Source organism: Neopsephotus bourkii, unplaced genomic scaffold (assembly GCF_033783945.1).
Source record: "Neopsephotus bourkii isolate Nb327-2 ecotype Australia unplaced genomic scaffold, CSIRO-AGI_Nbou_v1 NB_705, whole genome shotgun sequence".
Lineage (NCBI taxonomy): Eukaryota > Metazoa > Chordata > Aves > Psittaciformes > Psittacidae > Neopsephotus > Neopsephotus bourkii.
Window position 1 is genome coordinate 188771 of NW_026901204.1, and position 17798 is coordinate 206568.

The window sequence follows — 17798 nt, forward strand, 5'->3', positions numbered from 1 at the left end:
TGGTTTGCTAAGGAAGATTTTATTTTAACTCTGACCATAAAACCAACCCAACACACAAGCCTCCATTTGAATGTTTCAGTTTAAATAATTGGAAGGATGAATAAAACAGGCCTGTATCCAAGCTGCTCACTTATAAAAGGAAGAAATTCTGACAAATTAAGAGATGAATGTAGCTAGTCAGACTTATGAGCTGAATAAGAATGGACCTTGGCATTTCTTTAAGGCAAAGCTGCTAAAGCTGCTTTTTCAGCATTGGCAGCAGCAGAGTGATTCAGGAAGTGTACCCTAGGCTGTGCTGTGTCTGCGAGGCTGACATGCATCCTTCTTCACTTCTTGGAGGTGCTGCACTAGAACTGTAGTTCCAGTTATGACTAAACTGCTGGTAATCAGTCAGGGAAGGAATCACCTGCATCTCTGTAAGAGACCTTTACTTACCACGTCAGTCTTCTTTGTACTAGTGGTAAATGGTCAGACGCCACAAAGACAAGCAGGATGCAAGTGACACAGCCCTACTTGTCTTTTGCCACAACCTGCCCACATTATCAAGACAGCACAGAAGGTTCAGATCAGCTTGTGGATGAAAAACAGTCAAAGCAGGACCTGAGTAAGAGACTGGATATAATGTTAGGTAAATTAAAGTATTTTGGAAAGCTTTCTTTTACATATATGCTTCTTTTGCTGGAGGTTCATACAACTGGAGCAGTCAATGCTCAATCCCAGACATAAGTGGCTTTAAAGAAAACTCCCATTAAATATTAGGGGGAAAAAAACCCCAAACAGCAAAAAAACAAAACCCCAACCCCACCCCCACCCCCCCCCCCCCCAAAATAACCAACCAACCAACCAACCAACTGTGAAGGTGTCAAGCACAGGAATAGGAACCACAGGGGCTGTGGGATCTCTGGATGTACTCAAAAAACCAAACAAGCAAGGCACTGAGTAATTTGACTTAATGAGTTCTGCATGGAGTAAAGGTATTCGATCAGATGACTCTCAAGAGATTCTTCCAACCAAAATTATTCTGACCTTATTCTATTAACTTCTTTCTTAAGCTACACTCTCAGATAACAGCAACAATGAATAACTTTCTCCTCGAGGATTCAATCCTGTCCCACTGGATGATGACTTGGATTAACCAATCAGACCTTCACTTTACAGAATACTGTAAAATAGTTCCTCAGCAGTGTGCTAACCACAAGAACATCAGACTGACCACGTATCCTTTGCACTGGCTTCTATTTGGATAAACACCCAAATTCTAAATTGTGTGCACATAGAATATGCAAAAATCATCTGATGGTCTAGATGGTGAGAGACTGTCATAATCATCCCAATAGCACTATGGAACTTTGTCTATCAGAGTGTAAATTTGCTTACACTTACTGATACTTCAAAACACACGTCTTTGATCTTGCCTTTTCCAACACAGATAGCAACCTGCCACATTAAAATCAAGAACTGGACATAAAAGCATTATCAAAGAAAAATATTCTGGGACATACACAATTATACTTGAGAGGAAGATAAATTAGTCACACAATAATATGCTACTGGAAAGCAGTTACTTGAGGCTGAAATCACTGAAAATTTAAGAAATTACAGGGCATTGTCCTACATGTAGTGATGCCCACCCACCCTCCATTCCCTCTTCCCTCTGCTGTTAGAGACCCTAACAGGTGTGAGTCCTGAAATGTTGAACTACGCACAGCAAGTGGAGCATTTTAAATGTAATATTCCTGCTCCAGTTCCTTTCCTCCGAAATAGGGATAATCACACCATCACAGCCCAATTGAGTACCAAGAAGTTAATTGCTGTTTGTGAAGCATTCCGGTAGGATAGTGATGAACAGCATAGCGACACCTGTGTGGTAGTAACTCCATTCAACGTGGTGTTTAAGTGGCATGTGGTGAATAAAGCCCAGGGCAACACAGTAGACGATTAAAAGCAATATTGACTGGTTCCCTCCTCAGCAAGCACTCTCCATCCTTCGCACCGAGTGAAGCAAATTCCTATAGAAGAAACAGCCCACAAATACATAACTGAAGCCTGTATCATCATGCTTACTGACAAACCCCGAGGACACCTCCTCTCATCACGGCCCCTTAACATTACCTTTTATAATGTACACACTAAGTTGTACAAGCGCGCGGCCCGCAGTGCAGAGCGCGGGATGTGCAGACAGGCACTAACTGCACATGAACGCCAAGCTGCAGCGCACAGGCACTAACTGCACGTGAACGCCGAGCTGCAGTGCACAGGCACTAACTGCACGTGAACGCCGAGCTGCAGCGCACAGGCACTAACTGCACATGAACGCCAAGCTGCAGCGCACTGGCACTAACTGCACGTGAACGCCAAGCTGCAGCGCACAGGCACTAACCGCACGTGAACGCCAAGCTGCAGCGCACTGGCACTAACCGCACGTGAACGCCGAGCTGCAGCGCACTGGCACTAACTGCACGTGAACGCCGAGCTGCAGCGCACAGGCACTAACCGCACGTGAACGCCGAGCTGCAGCGCACAGGCACTAACTGCACGTGAACGCCAAGCTGCAGCTCACAGGCACTAACTGCACGTGAACGCCAAGCTGCAGCGCACAGGCACTAACTGCACGTGAACGCCGAGCTGCAGCGCACAGGCACTAACTGCACGTGAACGCCGAGCTGCAGCGCACAGGCACTAACTGCACGTGAACGCCAAGCTGCAGCGCACTGGCACTAACCGCACGTGAACGCCGAGCTGCAGCGCACAGGCACTAACTGCACGTGAACGCCGAGCTGCAGCGCACAGGCACTAACTGCACGTGAACGCCGAGCTGCAGCGCACTGGCACTAACCGCACGTGAACGCCGAGCTGCAGCGCACAGGCACTAACCGCACGTGAACGCCGAGCTGCAGCGCACAGGCACTAACCGCACGTGAACGCCGAGCTGCAGCGCACTGGCACTAACTGCACGTGAACGCCGAGCTGCAGCGCACTGGCACTAACCGCACGTGAACGCCAAGCTGCAGCGCTTCCTTCCCCTCAGCCACCGGAGCCCGGGTTTCTGCCCGCAGCTGTCCCGTTGCCGCCTGCCCTCGATGAGCGCTGCAAGCGCCGACGGAGGGAGGACTGAAAAGCAGAACGAGCACCAGCTTCCGCAAACGGCTGTGACCCCGCTCCCTCCCGCACCTAGAACATGGCGCCCGCCCCGCCCGCCGCGGTGCCCGGGCCCGCCAGAACCGGGCTGCCCGGCCTGAGTCACCGCCGCCTCCCGCGGGGCCGCCTCCCGCCGCGCCCTCCCAGCCGCCCGGGCACCGCCCGGCACACAGCAGCCGCGGCGGTTGCCAGGCTGAATAAGATAGAACATGAAAGGTGAAATAACAGGAGCGGCCACGCCCGGGGCTGCGGGGAATCTCGCTTAACCCTTCTCCGCCTGCGCCCGCAGTGACTCCGGCTCCAGGAGGGGCTGCTCCGCCAGCCAGCCCGGGGGGCGAGGGCAAGCAGGCAGGCGGGGGCACCGCTACGGCCGCAAATGCCCTTTTCAGGGCACCTTCAGGGACACGGGGGGTCACGGGTTGTCTTCGGACACCCTTGGCACGGCACCCCAAGGAGCTCGGGGCACACGGGTGGAAGCTGCTGCTGTGGAAGAGGAAGGCTCCTGCTGCAGTGGTGCCGTTGCCCAGGAGTTACTGCAGCAGCACACTGCTGTCTCCCCAAAAGCGACCCCGGAGAATGGGAAGTCCCTGCTGAGCCCGATCCCTTCTTCCCTGCGGGATTGAGCGTGCGGGGCCGAGCCTGGGACCGCTGGCCAGGGCCCCTGCCCGGCTGCCAGCTCTCAGCCTGCTCCCAGGCCTGCTCCGCAGCCAGGCCCGAGCTGGTCTGACAGGCTCAGGGCAGACGGGAAGGGAGAGGCCGCCTGCGGCTCAGGAATGTGCAGCCCTTATCTCTGGCTCCCCTGCAATCCTGGGGAGGGAATAACTCTCCGGAGTTTGCCTTTCTCTCGCTCTTACTCACCCTCTGCCCTGGGTGGAGCTTGAGTCTCGCTGGCTTGGAGGTGCCAGTGAATCAGGCTGCAGGCACGTCCAGGGGAGCGGAGAGCTGGAGAGCACGACCCACCACCTGCCCTGGCTCACCTGGGAAGGTAGGAGAAGTGTAGGCACCTCCTGGGGTACCCCAATGGCCACGTGAGTTGGTGGGCAAGGGCTGGGGAGGTCCTGTCCTTGCTTCGCTGCGCAGTGCTGGGCGCTCGGGATCTGGGGCAGGGACTTCTTCAGGCAGTTGTGGGCAGGAGATGGCTGCTTCAAAGCAGAAAGGCACCATACTGGAGCAGGAGCTCTCAGCCACGCTGTGGCTGTCATGGGAGAGAGGAGAGTCCCATGAGGTGGGACGGGCAAGGGGGAAAGGGGAACAGAATGCAGGTAGTGTGGATGGTGAGGGAAGAGACCTGTCAATCTTCGGATAGCGTGATCAAAACTGCTTAGTGAACCTTCACCAGACTTTTGTCCCATCTCCTTTGGGGAAGCCCAAAGGGTTGGCTATTTCAGAACTTATTCCTGTCTTTGGGAAGAGATCTTACAGCCTGAGTCAGCTTCCTATGGCAGAGCCTGATCTGGCCTTTTTTGATAAGAAACATGGTAGGGATATGTAGACAAGAGACTGGGACAAAGAGGACTTCACTGGTGGTGGTGCTGGAAGGGTAGTGGTCTGCAGTAGGCAAAGAGCCAAGAAACAGCTCTTGAGGCCCACTGCACCTTTCCTTGCTGTGGTGTGTAGCATGGGTGCTTTCCTTGCATGGGTGTGTAGCTGTCTGCTGACACGGCCTGCAAGCAGCGACACAGACATCCATGCACGTACATGCAAAAGCACAGACAGATGCGTGTGGACACATGCGTGCACAGGCACACGTGCATATTCTCACTTAGTTTTTTCCGCAGATGTGAGCTTGTCTGACAGGCCTCGGGTTTTGTGTGTGAGTATGGAGGAAGGGGAAGGTCTTGTGTTCCTAAATTGAGTAAGGTCAACAGAGGTCAATTATGGCTTGTGTCTGGCCTGAGGACCCAGGTTCACTGAAGTTCTCTATCTTCTAAAACAGTTAGAGGGGAGGAGGCACTTGTAAAGGGACAGAGGTGCCTATAGCATCCTTCTGCTGAGAACTGAACTGGAAGTTTCAGTAAGCTCAGATGTGATCGAAACAACTCTCAACAACACACTTAGCCCCAGCCCAGAGCAGTGCAGAGCACTGGCGGCCTGTGATGCTTTTCCGCAGCCTACGATAGCGTGTGTTTTCACTAGAGGAGGAGGCAAGCAGGCAGAAAAGACAGCACGCCTTCACTCTGTTGCAAAACCACAGCAGGGCTGCGGTCTGGGGAGAAAGGTTTTCTTCATCTTTGGTCTAACTCCCTTTTATGTGAGAGGCTTAAGAGCTGTATTTGAGGGACTAAGAGTTTTATTTGCTGTCACCTGGCAGTGGAAATAGTAGTGTTCTGAGGAAAACAAAGTTACACTCCTTGTGTGGTTGTAGGGAAAATTGAATGTCAAAGGAAAAAGTGAAAATGTCACATCCCACAGCCTGGTATGACTGTGCCAGAGCAGAGTCATGGCTGCGAACAGACACCTTTGTTCTGTACATCATTTGTAAGGCAATCACAAGCTTTCCAAGCAACTGAAATTCACCTCCAAACCTTTCAGGATTGGACTTCTTTGTATTTTATGGTTAAATGGAACGCTTTTGGACTGCTTAGTAGAACCCATTTCACTGGATTTTTGTAGCCCTAATGAGGAAGAGGAGTTTCAGGAGTGCTCTTCTAAAATCAGGATGTGAGGGAAAGTAAAAGACAAGGGCAGCATGTAGTTCTCCTTCTCCAAATTATACTTTACAGTGTTGGACCTTTTCTTTAAGTTCTCTGTTTCAGACTTCTGTATACCTGCTACCTAATAAATAATAACACAAAGAAAGGGACTGAGTTGGCATAAGTGTTGCTGTCATAGACATAGTGCTTAGGAACATGTTTTAGTGGTGGACTTGGCAGTGGTAAGTTAATGGTTGGACTCAATGGTCTTAATGGTCTTTTCCAACCTAAATGATCCTGTGCTCTCTCTTTAGGTAATCTGCTCTCTGTAAGAGGCCTCTTTTGCACGCAGTATTGCATTTCACTTTTCAGTAGATGTAAACATCAGGTTTGCCCTAGTGACTCTTTGCAGGTTGGGTTTACACATGCTGCTCCAGAGCCTTTATTGCATAGGACAGCTAAGATAGACATGTTCAGGTGCTGTCTCAATAACTGCTTCACAAGGGAAATGACATGTAACTTTTTCTGCTACTTTTCCCCTTCCTCCAGCCTGTGGGAATATCCCCTGGACCTTCTGAACAACTGGTTGAATCCCCGATTCTCCAAAGAATGTTTTGTGGGATCCCTTACACTGACTATTAAGTAGAGGTGGGAGGAAATCCAGTAGGTGTTCTGAAGTGCTGACCAGGCTCCCAGTTCTACCATGCCACATGCCTGTAGCATTCAAGACATGTACTACTCACCTTAGACGTAGAGTTTATTTTGCCAGTTCATAGGTTTAAATGACAGATATATGTAATAATGGAAGTAAAGCTGTAATCTTTGGAAGCTCAGTGAGTGAACTGATTAAATTAATTGAAGCAGTTTCTCATGTGATGATCATGACTTCAGATGAAGTGAAACGTGGACTACAGAGGGCAGACATACAGGGTTTTTTAAAATGATAACTGAGATCCATATAAAACCACCTAGAGTAAAGAATGGGATCACATTCACTCAGATGCTTTAACACAGGGTGATCAGTACAGACTAGTCAGATGACCAAAAGAAAAAGCCTGGGAGTTATATATGTGACATTGTAGCAGGAATAACAAATCCCTTACTTTGGTCTTCCAAACAGAAATTTTAACAGTAACCCAGGCTTGGAGCCTACAGCCTGAAACCGAGAGAACCTTGAGAATGAGAACACAGAGCATCTTCAGCAGAAAATACAGAAAGGAAAATTGAAAGAGGAAAAATAATTGCTGTGAGGACTCAGTAGACACAGTTGTGGCTGAGAAAGGGTTTAGTTCAGACTATTAGCCACGTTTCACCATGTGGTTCTGTGGAACATACCTGAGCCTTGCTTGTTGAGAAGAGCAGTTAGTAGGAAGGTATCCAGCATCCTTTGCCACAGCTCTTGTAAAATTCCCATGGTAAGGTCGTATGGCTAAACCAGGAAATTCTGGGGTGCACTTGAAAACTTAAAGAGCTACAGGCACATCACTGTGAGATTGGCAAGTGAGAGGTCTTAAAATGAGAGATTCTTTCTCAGTAGAAGTGCAATTCTTAGTAAAGACAGCTAGTACATGTAGGAGTAGGTTCTGGAAAGGATGAGCATATCTGTCACTGTTAGTACAAGTTATTCAGTCTGCTGCAGCAGGATTAGAAGGCACTAGCTGTCCCTCTATCACACAATGCAGAATTAAAAAACCCTGTCCTTAAACTTCATCTTAAACCACATTGCAGGGAACAGGTGCCTCCCCAAATCTTTTACCTACTACAACATTTGATTAAACCAACATTTTCCATGTCATATTGTCACAACGTCTGCTCAGGTAGTTTGATCCTGGGCATTACTGTCCTCTTCTAAAACTGACCCCTCCTGAATATTAGCAACCTGTTTTCATAGAATCTTTTCTATATTATCAGGCCTTTCTTTCTTTAATAATTTCTAAGCTTTGAGGGTTCTAGACATTTTGGAAACCTGAAAATGTTCCACATTCCCTCATAAGAGATGTATGTATTGTCATTGAACATGGTGCATGATAGGTCCTGTGTGCCTCTTGGACCACCGTTTGTAAACTGTGCTTTACATTCTTCTCTTGGATTTACCATTTGCTGCTTCTTTGACTCTCAAAATTGCTTCAAATTATTTCTTGACCTGAGTTTGAAAGTTCTTCAGACATTAATAGCACCGAGGGGTTTTGTGACTCTGCCGTCAAGCAGGTTAAAGTAAATTATTCTGTCTGTGTGGCTATTTTCTTCTTGCTGATATCCAGGGTGATGAAACGACAAGGTGTTTAAGCCCAGCAAATTGTGCCTATACTTGCATATAAGCATGGGGTGTCAGGCAGAGATCCTATCTCACTAGCCAGTGATAGAGCCTTGCTTCCTCACAGGCAGTTCCCTCTCCTGGTGCATAGACCTACAGAGGCCCCAGCTTTTGGGAGTGTCTTGAAGCAGAGAAGCAGGTCCAGCCAGCAAAGTGATGATCTGAGAGAGGCAGGCTGGGAACTTGCTGTGCAGGCAAAACACGTAACAACAAGCACTGGAGTCAGCATTGGGAAGGAAGATAGAGCCAGCCTGAGGTGCTGACATCAGGCAGCAGCAGATGAGACAGAAAGGAAACAGTGAGCCAGTTTCCTTTTGCTTAGACTGGGTACAGTCCGTTGTTGATTCACACCTGGCACAAAGAGTCAAGAAAAATACAGGTCCTTTTGGTTTATTTTATTTGACTCTGAGGGTTTTTTGGTGCTCAGCCCCTCAGCAGAGCTGAAACTAGAATTTTGTGCTTTTTTTTTTTTTTTAGAAAAACAAACAGTTAAAGTCCATTGAAATGGAACATCATCTGGGCAGGCAGCAAATGGTGCACAAGCCAACAGGTCTATACTTTTGCCAGTTTCTGCTGTTAATCCAGGGGTAAAGGGAGAATTTTTTACATCTCACTTCATCTGTCACTTTTCCATGCTCTGCCTGCATTTCCTTATGGTTAAATGTTTTTCTGTGCAGAGATAGTTGTGGACTGTGATCACACTACTGCTTATCCTTCCCAGTATTAAGAGGGTCTGATGGCTTTTGTGTATCACAAAACCAGAATGCTTGTGGAAAGTATCAAAGCTAGTAAAGTCACTCCCAGTTATACCAGTGTGAACGGAAACAGGCCTCAGGCTAAGCCAAAGGAAATTTCTGTTGGAGACTCCCTCCTCAGTAAAAGCTCTTGGTAATTTAGCTCCATTCTTCTTTTTCTCCTTCTCCCCTGCTAATGTTTTTTTTGGCTGTTCAGATCTGCATTGGCACTGTAGCAAACAACCCCGTGTCTTTGGGAAAGCCCAAGCAGGAGGGTGGAGGAGACCTTTGCTGCTGAGAGACTGAATCCTGACTCTCATCAGCCCATTATATCAGCCTTCATCTCCCACTTGTTAAATTTTCAACAAGCTCCTTCGTGCTCTCCTTTATCCACTGCCCCCAAGCATGGGAGGAGTTACTCATAACAGCTACAAAGCAACCTTCTTTTTCTCCTTCAGCTTCCTCCTGAAAAAACCCAGCAACTATCCCATATTAGCATGCTAAAGAGCTAGTGTACTGAATACTTGTTTCTTTCTACAACCTTCTCTGGACCTTTCTGTGTTCATCACTGTATAATCTACTAGATTTAAAGAAAGGATTTCTTGGGAGGGAACTGAAGTCTCCAGTCTTGGTTCACTCATTACCTAATATAGTAAGGTTCTGATCGTGGCTGGTGTTATGAATTAATTGCTTAGGATAGCCCAGAACTGCATGAAATGCTGAATAATTGGAACAGCCTTCTAGAACGTGTGAGGAGGAGACATTGTGGATCAATGCTTTTTTTTCTGACTTCATGAAATACCAATTCTGGGTGCAAAATCAGAGGAACAGTAAATGCAAAACACTGCACAGCTTGTATAGAGAAGACGAGAACCAGTGTGGTGACTTGTCAAATGATAAATTAAAGCTAGCCTGGAATCCCTGTGAAAATAAATTCACAAATGCTTCATCTTAGTCTATGCGCTCTTCATGGTGCAATGGAGCAAGTACATTCCTTAACATGTCTGATTGCAGTTACTTTGCCTGTCCTTTAGGCATCGTTATGGTTCTCCCATGCTTCTCCTCAAAAAGTTGTTTTTCAGATGTCCCCTTAGAAGCTGTCTGTAGTACAGTGTCTACAGAACACCAAATTCCACAACTGATTGTGAGTACGGTGCAAAATCTGCACATCTCACGGTTGTGCCTTTGTACCTCTTGGCTCATTTTCCTCTTTCATCTGTTTATTATGTGTAGTGGGGACTAAATTATGAGATCGTCCTAAGCAAGAATCAATTTAATAATTGCTGGTACTTCATCTAGTACAATGGGTTTCTGACTCATCATCAGAGTCTTTTACTGTAACTGTACATTCAGTCAAACCAGCAAGGCTGTTTGCCTGCAACCTCCTGGAATTCAGGAAAGTCAGCTGGTGGTCACTGGGGGAGTTCAGCAACAGCAGGACTAAAAGAAAAAAACCAAAAATATAGTAGTCCTGTGCCATAAATCAGCAGGATGCTCATTGCTCCTTGGTGGTCAAAAAGCAAATGGCATATTAGGAAAGGAACAGAATGTAAACACTCTGTATAAAGCCATATTTCACTTCCATCTGTCAGCTCCAGTCCCACCAACTCAAAAAAGAATACAGTAGAGTGAAACAGATTCAGAGAAGAGAGTATTCTGGAGGATCACCAGAGGCATGGATCAGTTTCAGTATACAGAAGAGTTGAGTAAGTTATGGTTCTCCATCTGGAATGGTGATGAATGATGGGAGAGTTAACATGCATAAAATCAGAGTGGCATTTTCACAATGGGACTGGGAAAATCTATAATTTCTCTGGAGGATTATATTCTAAATCATCAGGATTTATGTGAGGAAAAGCCATCTCAATCATTTACACAAAGAAGGTTGATTGGAATACATTATTTTGAATACAGCTTCAGCTGAAGGATGTGGGTGCACACAGAAACACGGTACACTCAGGTGTGTCATTGCAGAGGAACGGTTTTATAGCAGCCATCTCTATGCATGTACCTTTATCTATAATACTCTCTGGTAAATGCAAGGTGCCACAGTTAACGTTTGTTGGAGAAGGAATTGCCCTTCATGCGTGACAAGGAATGTGTATGGTGGGGACTGTGGATCATGATGTTTGTGCAAACTTAGTTTAGTTCACAGTAATTTGATCACAAATCCCTACCCTAATGCTGGATATAGAATCATAGAATAGAATCATAGAATAGTTAGGGTTGGAAAGGACCTTAAGATCATCAAGTTCCAACCCCCTGCCATGGGCAGGGACACCTCACACTAAACCATGGCACCCAAGGCCTCGTCCAACCTGGCCTTGAACACTGCCAGGGATGGAGCATTCACAACCTCCCTGGACAACTCATTCCAGTGCCTCACCACCCTGACAGTGAAGAATTTCCTCCTTATATCCAATCTAAACTTCCCCTGTTTCAGTTTTAACCCATTACCCCTTGTCCTACCACTACAGTCCCTAATGAAGAGTCCATCCCCAGCATCCCTATATGCCCCCTTCAGATACTGGAAGGCTGCTATGAGGTCTCCACGCAGCCTTCTCTTCTCCAGGCTGAACAGTCCCAACTTTCTCAGCTGATCTTCATATGGGAGGTGCTCCAGTCCCCTGAGCATCCTCATGGCCCTCCTCTGGACTTGTTCCAACAGATCCATGTCCTTTTTATGTTGAGGACACCAGAACTGTACACAGTACTCCACGTGAGGTCTCAACGAGAGCAGAATAAAGGGGCAGCATCACCTCCTCCGACCTGCTGGTCATGCTGCTTTTGATGCAGCCCAGGATACAGTTGGCTTTCTGACCTGTGAGCACACACTGAAGCCGGCTCATGTTAAGATTCTCTTCCACCAAGACCCCCAAGTCCTTCTCCGCAGGGCTGCTCTGAATCTCTTCTCTGCCCAGCCTGTAGCTGTGTCTGGGATTGCTCTGACCTAGGTGTAGGACCTTGAACTTGGCATATGCCAAAATCCTTTCAGGGAATAAAAGTGCATTGCTTTCAAAATGCCATTAATAAGATCTCTTGTTAAGTTCACTGAAAGTCAGTGACAATAAACACTGAAATTGTTAAATCCTGAGATAATTGTAGGGAGCTTTGGAAGAAAACTGACCAAGTGAGCTGAATGGCCAGGATAATGCAAATGGAACCACATGCTGCCAGTGCAGGGTAATTTATACAAAGGAAAAAACCTGATCTGATTGTATGCCCTCTGGGTCTCAAGTAAATACACAATTTTGGATGGTGAAGGTCTAAGAATACATATTATAATAAGCCTCGATTTCTCCAAGTCATCTAAATAAATGCTTTCTGAAATGTAATTTAAATACTACATTATGCTAAATAAACAGGTATTGCATTAGGTAGCTAATGAAATAGTAATTTATTTGTATCAATCATTAATGATAAGGCATTAATAATGTCCATTTTTATCAGACTTACCAGCTACTGAGTCTGTCTCCAGTGCAGCTCAGGAGGTCAATGAAATGTTTATGTCACCAGTAGATAGTTTGGTAAAGTTCAAGGATAATACAAAGTTTGAGGAAATGGTAAATCTACACTATAATCTGATGAAATATATTTCAATGCATTCAGATATAAAGCAATATTCAGAAATCCAGAATGAAGGCTGCATTTTCAGAAATCAAGGTTCAGTGATGTGAAGAGGAATTAAATTACCAGAGAAAGTCCAGAGGATTCCTAAGAAAAAGCCACAGGTATTGTCCAGGGCTAGGAAACAAGCCCTGCCAGCGGAAAGCCTGTTCCAGTTACTGTGGAGAAACCTGAGAAGGGATTTACACTGTTCTTAAACAGAAAAAGCACCTGGTATTAGGAAATGTTTCAGTTGTGCAGAGGCATCAGAATACAGTTAAGATCTGAAGTTAAAGATTACTTTATGAAATAAGGTGCATTTTCACTGCAATAGCGGTAAAGGAACACGGAAGTAGCTTGTTAAGAAACTGTTGACTCAGCCATTTGTATTTTTAAAAAGGTAATATTTCTAACACATGTTTAAATATGGTGAACGGGAGGAACATTATTGCCTGACTGTACAAAAAACTGGGATGTTCAGGATGAAGATTGTTTGGCTCTTTGCTGCCCTTCTTTGCCCTTTGTATCTGCATTTTCCCCTCTGCTCTGTTTTCCTCTGTTGGTCAGGCCTTTTGTAGAGTGAGACTGTGCTGTGTGCTGATTGTGGCCACTGCTTTTTCATCTGTACATCAAAATAGCAGTGATAAGAAAGTCTTTTATTGTAGGACTCTGGAGGGATCAGGAAGTAGTTTTCCTCATTGCAGAACTGGATAAATTTATTTAGGGCTATTTATCTTCCTTTGACCCAGCTGTCCACAGCTGAGTGGGACAGTGAAGCGCTGAATTGCAGTACGCAAGCCAGGTGCCCACTGACTTGCAGTATTCAGTGCTAAGGTAATGGTTTGCAGTATTGCATCAGATAATTTTACAGTCCCCCATCATGTGCTCTTAATCTTTTAGAAAGCAGTTGTGAGATACACAAGACAACAGACAGGTCAAAATTAAAACAGGCGCTTTATTAGTAAGTTTTGTTTCCAAAATGTCACTATTGGATAAGCTTGTTTTTAACAGATTTGACCGAAGTTCAGTGTTACGTTTTATCTCTTGAATATTTTGATCAATGAAGTAAAAACACTTGTGATAAAGCTTTTAGGTACTTGATTGTTGGGAAAGTAAATAAAAATAGAAGGTGGGGCAGGTGTGCAGACCACCTTGGATCACTTGATAAACTGATGCATCACAATTAGTTACTACACTATAATACATTTCATACCTACAGAAAGGAGACTGTATTCCAACAACCACTGCAAAAACTAATGGGTCTCAGAGTAGCCAGTGAGCTCAAGTGCAATGCCATGGCAACTCCAAGCAGGAGTAGGGAGGCAGTTTTGTTACAAATACAGCATTGGTAAGAGAACCATGGGAATATGCCATCCAGAGGGACCCTGACACACTTGAGAGGTGGCCACTGCCAACCTCATGCAGTTCAACAAAGCAAAGTGCAGGGTCTTACACCTGGCTTAGGGTAATCCCAGGAACAGCTACAGGCTGGGTGAAGTGATTCAGAGCAGCCCTGCAGAGAAGGACTTGGGGTGTTGGTGAACAAAAAACTGAACATGAGCTGGATTCAGTGTGTGCTCACAGCCCAGAAACCAGCTGTGCCCTGGGCTGCATCAAAAGCAGCGTGACCAGCAGGTCGAAGCAGGTGATCCTGCCTCTCCACTCTGCTCTTGTGAGACTTCACTTGGAGCATTGTGTGCAGTTTTGGTGTCTTCAACATAAGAAGGACATGGAACTGTTGGAACAAGTCCAGAGGAGGCCACGAGGATGATCAGGGCCTGGAGCACCTCCCGTATGAAGACAGGCTGAGAACACTGGGGCTGTTCAGCCTGGGACTCTTCATCAGGGACTCTGTGGTTCGGTTGATAACAAAAGAACCATCAGAATTTGATGGCTCACAAAATGTTGCAATGGTGGAACTCATCAGCCTTGGTGTGGGTGTCTACTTCAGTGTGAGACAATTACGCAAGTCACTGTATTGACTAGATTTGGTGGTTGGTAACAGTAGTATGAACATTCATGGCAATGTTCTGCAATGAGGATACCTGAAGTTGGGTGAGACTGATGTCCTGCGGTACATGTTTGAAAGTATAACTGAAAAGGTAAAACACCTTCTTTCAATTCTGTTATTAGCCATATATAAATGAAATTCTGGAATCACCCATCTTCTAAGCAGGTTCTAGAATAAAGTATTGAAAGTTTCAAGCTGGATCTTGGTAGAATGGATTGTATGACAGGATAAAGGCAATCTTGGAGTTAAAAGTATGAAGACTGAGCACTGAACCTTGAAAGGCTGGTTAGTTAATGTCAGTGGAAAAAAAATTAAGACTTGGCCAAATCTGTATTAGAAGATGAATCTTATCCCATATTCCTTTGATTTTGTTAACTTACTCTCCGTCAACTATAAGGGGAACACAAGACACTTAGCTTGCATGTAGATATGCTATACATCTGCATTTAGTTAATGAATCTGACCCTTCAGGATCAATCCTGGTCCCTAAACTTCATAGAACCAAGGAAATAAATAATGTTTATTTCCCATCATTGCAGGTGCCTTAGGGTATCTGAAGTACAGCAGATGTGGCACAAGCCCTATGAGAGACTCACACCCTTTTCCACCAGCAGCTGCAGGCCAGGCAAGATACCTTAGGGCATCCCAAGTGACATTAAACACCTGTGTGTAGACACTTGAATTGTTCCCCTGGTTGTAGTTTGTTTGCACTGTATTTAAATTTCATTTACCTGAGGCTTAACAGCCAGGTGCCGGGAAGAAGCTGGAATTTTTCCCCTTCCTACATAGTCTGGCTTCTGGAATTTTTCTTTCCTTTTCCTCTGAAACAGCTACTGGACAGCAGGATAAGTAGTAGCGTATGCCAGCATGCTTAGTTGTCTTCAAGGTCTTCTCAGGTCCCATATAGGTGTGTTGTGCTCATAAACTCAGGTTTAAAACTGGGATTTTTTCCCATGTCATACTGGCAGGATATGGTCAGAGTCCTTTGCTTCTCTGTACAGGGTAGCGGCAGCTCTCTTCCTCAGGTGCTTTTCCTAATAAAGTTGCAGCTACTGAAGGCATGAAGGACACTGGTGGTGTGCTTGAGCTTTCCTCTTCCCTTCTGGTGGTACATTGTAGGGTTTATGGCTCTGTGGCTTTTGTACTAAGGGTCTTTAGGGTCTGTCTTTTTTCAGTACTCATCATGTAAATAGAAGGGGGGCTGTTCAGTGATTTCTTTTGGAGTGCTCATATGTCGCATAGCTGTTCACAATTGCAGATGCTGGGCTTATGTGGTAGGACAAGGGGTAACAGGTTAAACAGGGGAAGTTTAGATTAGACACAAGGAAGAAGTTCTTCCCTGTGAGGGTGGTGAGACACTGGAATGGGTTGCCCAAAGAAGCTCTGAATGCTCCATCCCTGGCGGTGTTTAAGGCTGGGCTGGACATAGAATCATAGAATAGTTAGGGTTAGAAAGGACCTTAAGATCATCAAGTTCCAACCCCCTGCCATGGGCAGGGACACCTCACACTAAACCATGTCACCCAAGGCTCTGTCCAACCTGGGCTTGAACACTGCCAGGGATGGAGCATTCACAACCTGCCTGGACAACTCATTCCAGTGCCTCAGCACCCTGACAGTAAAGAATTTCCTCCTTATATCCAATCTAAATCTCCCCTGTTTAAATTTTAACCTGTTACCCCTTGTCCTATCACTACAGTCCCTAATGAAGAGTCCATCCCCAGCATCCCTATATGCCCCCTTCAGATACTGGAAGGCTGCTATGAGGTATCCACGCAGCCTTCTCTTCTCCAGGCTGAACAGTCCCAACTTTCTCAGCCTATCTTCATTTGGGAGGTGCTCCAGTCCCCTGATCATCTTCGTAGCCCTTTTCTGGACTTGTTCCAACAGTTCCATGTCCTTTTTATGTTGAGGACACCAGAACTGCACACACTGCTCCAAGTGAGGTCTCACAAGAGCAGAGTGGAGGGGCAGGATCACCTCCTCCGACCTGCTGGTCATGCTGCTTTTGATGCAGCCCAGGATACGGTTGGCTTTCTGACCTGTGAGCACACACTGAAGCCGGCTCATGTTAAGATTCTCTTCCACCAAGACCCCCAAGTCCTTCTCCGCAGGGCTGCTCTGAATCTCTTCTCTGCCCAGCCTGTAGCTGTGTCTGGGATTGCTCCGACCCAGGTGTAGGACCTTGCATTTGGCATGGTTAAACTTCATACAGTGTCAAATGCCTTGCACAAGTCCAGGTAGGTGATGTCAGCTGCTCTTCCCCTATCCACCAGTGCCATGGCCTCATCGTAGAAGGCCACCAGATTCATTAGGCGTGATTTGCCCCTAGGGAGGACATGTTGGCTGTAACAAATCACCCCCTTTTTGTCCATGTGCCTTTGCATAGTTTCTGTGAATCTAGGAGGGATTCTATCAACACAAAGAATGTTATCAATACTATTCCAGGCAAATACTGTCAAAAAAACCAGAACTTGTTAACATTTGTGAATAATGACTGATTTATATTCTTTTTCAAAGAACACATGTATGTGTAGCCACATTCTGTTATAAAGACTTTGACAAAGTTGTAAAACTGTAAGTTTGATTTCTCCTGAACTGCAGTATTTTGTAATCTCCGTATTTATTAATGTTGTGTTATCCATCACCATTAAAGCCATACTGAAACATGTATTATGGAGCAAAAACCTGGAAGATTGTCTTAGACAAACACTTTCATGGTAACACTTCGGAGAAAATTAAAGTATGGAAGTATGAATGTAAGAACCTTAAATAAATTTAAAAGCAAACTGCAACGATATTTTAACCGCAGAATTACAAACCAAGGCTTTTGTCAACTTCAGACAGCATTTTAAACAGATGAATTTTCTCGACATTTGATGAAATTTAGTCCTAGTGAGAGCTTAAGTTTCAGGCACCGGTGGCCTAAACTATGAAGAATTGGTAAACTCTTGTCAATGTCTTAACATCCTAGGAAAAACAACTTTGATGTTCTTTACTTCATCTGATTCACATACATGACCTGTTCCTGAAGCTTTGGTACAGTACCCCCTTTTCTGACTGGCAGACTATTTTAAGCCTTCATCATCTATTTAACCAGAGATGAAGTGCATAATGATTTTGTTCCTTCCTTCTTCAGAAAAGCACAAGAATCCGAAGCAAAAACAGGTGAAGTTTTGCTGGCATCAGGCATTGAGCTATTTTTTTTTTACCAAGCTTCTGATTTCGCAATCTAGAAAAATACAGCCATCATGCAAGAATATTGTTAAATCATATGTGCCCTAATCTGGGCATTCATTCATTCACTCTGGATTAAGGAAATTTGAGAAGGTGTTCAGTGAATTCTTGTTAAAGAAATGAAG

The 17798-nt window shown here is 45.5% G+C and overlaps 1 protein-coding gene across 2 annotated transcripts in view; it reads left to right on the plus strand.

The window, feature by feature from the left end:
• The first annotated feature begins 3670 nt into the window (after window positions 1-3670).
• FAM83H (family with sequence similarity 83 member H) overlaps window positions 3671-17798 on the plus strand; it is a 28696-nt gene continuing 14568 nt past the window's right edge. The window contains exon 1 of one of the 2 annotated variants that reach the window (XM_061353902.1): window positions 3671-4123. The gene's annotated coding sequence lies outside the window, so the exon portion shown is untranslated. Of the gene's footprint in view, window positions 4124-5338; window positions 6420-17798 lie in introns of those variants that run through there. The other variant, XM_061353903.1, reaches the window with a different exon arrangement.